Source organism: Galeopterus variegatus, unplaced genomic scaffold, assembly GCF_000696425.1.
Source record: "Galeopterus variegatus unplaced genomic scaffold, G_variegatus-3.0.2 Scaffold6048, whole genome shotgun sequence".
Classification (NCBI taxonomy): Eukaryota; Metazoa; Chordata; class Mammalia; order Dermoptera; family Cynocephalidae; genus Galeopterus; species Galeopterus variegatus.
The window spans coordinates 99,140-103,301 of NW_007732159.1; positions in this window are offsets into that span (position 1 = coordinate 99,140).

Consider the following 4,162-nt stretch of genomic DNA (forward strand, 5'->3'; position numbering starts at 1 on the left):
TATATATATATATATAATTTTTTTTTGCTTTTTTGCTGAATTGTTTATAAGTAAATTGCAGACATCATGATGTTTCATTCCTAAATACTTCATCACATATATCCTAAGAACAATATTCTGCATAATCATAATACTATTAACACCCCTACAAATTCAACATTGATATAATAATATCTTTACCTAATGCATAATCTATATTCAAATTTCTCTGATTGTCCCAATAATGACTTCATAATTTTTTCCTGTCCAAGACCCAACTAAGGATCATGCATTGCATTTGGTTGGCATGTCTCTTCCATCTTCTTTAATCTAGAACCATCCCCCACCCTCTATTTTTTTATGACATTGACAATTCTTAATAGGTCACAGCACTTGTCCTGTACAATGTCCCATTATCTGGATTTATCCAATTGTTTCATCATGACTGGATTTAGGTTAAACATTTTTAGCAAGAACACTACATGGGTGATTGTTGAGTACTTCCCACTGCTTCATGTCAGGAAGTAACATGGTTAACTTGTCCCATTATAGGAGATGACAAATGTAATTTGTCGACAATGGTGGTATCCACCAGAACTCTTCCCTGTAAAAATGCTTTTTCTGTTTGTAATTAAGAGGTTATTGGTTTGGTGATACTTTGAGGTTGTGACTATCCTGTTCCTCAACAACTTTCACCCACGAGTTCTAGCATCCATTGATAATTATCACCTAAATACATTATGACATTTGTGGTTACGAAATAGCGTTTAACAATTTTATCATTCCTTCTACATTTGTTAGATTTCATCTTCTGTAAGAGCATTTCTAACCACACCTTTCCCTTTTAGTACTGCTATGAACTCATTGCTTCTTTCTTACTGTCTTTATTCTTTGTGATGCTCAAATTGTCTAAAATTTGGCCAACTGGATGCCAAGCTGGTTCCTGAGTCCTAGCACGCTAAAAAAAATCTTGCTTTCTGACACAAAAAGAAGCCATGTTCCCCTTGTACGTTCCTTGACCCAGACTTAGAAGCAGCCATTTCCTCGGAGGCTTGCTTTGTTTCAGTGAGGACGATATTTAGAAACCAAAATCAAGTGTTACGTGTGCTGACTTCAACAGGTATGTCATTGCTTGTGGGTAGACAGACATTTGCCTCCTCTGATCTACGGCTTGTTCACTGCCTTAAATCTTAGTCACTGATTTTCTGGAGCCCAGATAGCAGTGCCAAGGTCTGAGCATTGCACCAGATCCCTTAAACCATTCTCTGATGTTCTTATTCTTTGCTAAGGACATTGGACATTTTTTCAACCTTATGTAAAAGGGAGGGAAAACCATCTTTAGAAAGCTTCGCCATTTCTATTCATTGGTGCCACTGAAACTTATGTCACCCCCGAACTTAAAAGTTGCTTTCCCCTCAAGACATTCCCTGACCACCCTATTAAAACTGCAATGCGCCACCACGATCCTCCATCTCTCCCCCTTCTGCTTTACTTTCCTCAGCAGCATTAGCTAACAAGCTACTATTTTATTTACTTATTTTGCTTATTCTTTGTACTCCCTATGAATTGGAAGATCCCAAGGGCAGGGATTCGTGGCCCTTTTGTCTTTACAGATACCCCAGCTCCTATGATGGTGCCTAGCACATAGCAGGTGCTCAGTAAACATTTTAAATAAACTGAACAAATCTAGATGAAAAGGTGAGCTAGCTAAGCAAATAAATTTAAGCCTCTATAAAAAATATGAAGGTGCCACTGTGGAACCCTGCAATAGGCACTGTCTTCGGGGTCTGTAGCAGAGGGAAGCTGGGTGTGTCACCCCGTTGGAACATTCCCCAGCAAGAAAGAGGCTGTGGGGGCAGAGTATGGATTAACTAAAACCTGTGACCCCTGATGAAGGCAAGTTCTTCAAAGCCAGCTAGAGCCCCAGAAATAGGACTAATTAGAGGATGTGCCATGAAGGGATTCAGTTTGGGAGGCTGAGCACTTGACCGTCTGTGAGAAGACCCCTCATTCAAATTCTGATCCCCCTAGGAGGACTTTACTTCCCCAGGATTCACCTTTCTGCCCCTGGGCTCCATCCGCTTCTGCAGTTCTTAGAGAACTAAAAGTCTGCAGGGCTCTCCACCCCCACGCTCCATGATCTTCACCTTTCCCAGTGGCCCAGGTCACTCTCATCCCCCTGATTCTGATCTCACGTGTGGTCTGTTCCACACTCGTCTTTACCACACAAGGGTGTGTGTTGTGCTGTACTTCCTGTGTCAGAATCTTGTCTGCAGGCACTAAAAGCTCTGACCACAGAGCCAGACATCCTCTTTCTAGGTAGTGCAGGTCAGAGAGATGGGAGATGTGTGATTAGTCAGAGCCTTGAGTTAAATCCCAAGAAGACCCTGCGGGGAGGGAGCCAGGGCTGAGGCCAAGGGGAGCGGGCTGGTGAGGGGCTCACCCGGAACGGGGGGCGCTGAGCTGGGTTTGGATGAGAACATCCACCTGTCGGATGCTGGGGAAGAAACCCCTGGGGAAGGGCATGAATGGTGACAACCAGGAAAGCCTTAAAATCACGCCCCATTTTAGGACTTTATACACTTTCAGGTCTGATGTGAGATGAATTTGTACCTTGAAGACATCTTATTATGAGCATGGGGCTCAAAGAAGATCATTGAGAGAATAATCGTAAAACATTAAGGCTTTGTGCCAACATGTAAACTTTCGGAGGGAGGGACAGAACAACCTGGCACGCCCGCTTCACCCTTCTCTCCAGTTCCTGCGGGGAGGACTTCCTGCTTGGCTCTATTTCATTGTTTCATGGGGCCTCTACTGAACAAACACGCCTCAGCCATGTCAGAGGGGGTTTGGGGTCTCAAGATGTCGGGACAATGAGAAGGAAGGAGAGGTATCTGCCAGGAACTACAATTCCCAGCTTGCAAAGTGCTCTTCGCCTGATGCCAGCTGAGGGCATGTGGCAGAGGAGCCTATTCTACAATGCGACATGGAGTCTCCTCCCCAAACCCAGAAACACGGGAAAGGCAGGCAGAGAGGCCACTGAGAATCCCTGAATCTCTGGCCAAAGCCCAGGAAGAGAGCAGGGGCCCCACCACAGCGGTGGCAGCCGGTGTGATGGGCCTGCGGCAGAGGCGGCCATGGGCCACTGTCTGGGTTAGCCATGGCTGGCCAGTGGCCCTCATGCTACTGACCCATCTTATGCTGTGCTGGGCCACTTACAAAAGGCGCCTGTCTCTGACCCACCTGCCCCCGTCATGTGCCAGCCTCTGTGTCCAAAGCCAGGACGGGGACACTCAACTACCACCTTTAAGCACTCTTGAACCCGAGTCAGGTGATCTGATATTTATTCACANACTCAACTACCACCTTTAAGCACTCTTGAACCCGAGTCAGGTGATCTGATATTTATTCACAGCTTGTGAGAGAGGAACCAGGTGTAGAGAAGTTGTCTCATGTTCTTCTACTGGAGAAAGTGTAAAAAGGCCGGCTATGGGCTGCTTATGCACACACCCCCCAAAAGAATCCAAAGTTCATATGAAGCCCTAACCCCCAATGTGACTGCATTGGGAGCGAGGAAGTAATTAGAGCTGATGAGGTCCTCTGGGTGGGTCCTCATGATGTGCCCACGTGATGAGGAGTGACACTAGAGCGCGCTCTCTCTGTCTCTCACACACACGTGTAGACACACATATTTGAGGACACGGTGAGAAGGTGGCCTGTCTGCAAACCAGCAAGGGGACCCTCACCAGGAACAGAATCAGCTGTCACGTTGACCTTGGACTTCTAGCCCCCAGAACTGTAAGAAAATCAACTTCTGATTTTTAAGCCACCCAGTCTATGGTATTCTGTTATGGCAGACCAAGCACACTGAGACAAGGCCCCAATTTAAATTTTTAAGAGGATAGAAAATATGAACAAGGCCTGTTTGCCAGTATCAGGAGGCAGCAGCGCTAGTGCGGGTAGGAACTGATGGGGTCAGAGGCTGGTGGGCGCCGGGCGCTGCTCTAGTGCCTTTTACTCACGTTGACTCATTTAAAGCTCACACATGGCACTGTGGGGCGGGAGCACTGGTACTAGCATAATCTTCATTTTACAGATGAGGGAAAGCTCTCTGCTCAGGGTTATAGGACTAGCATGTGGTGGAGCCAGGATGTAAACTGAGGCAACAAGTTGTCTGAAGGAC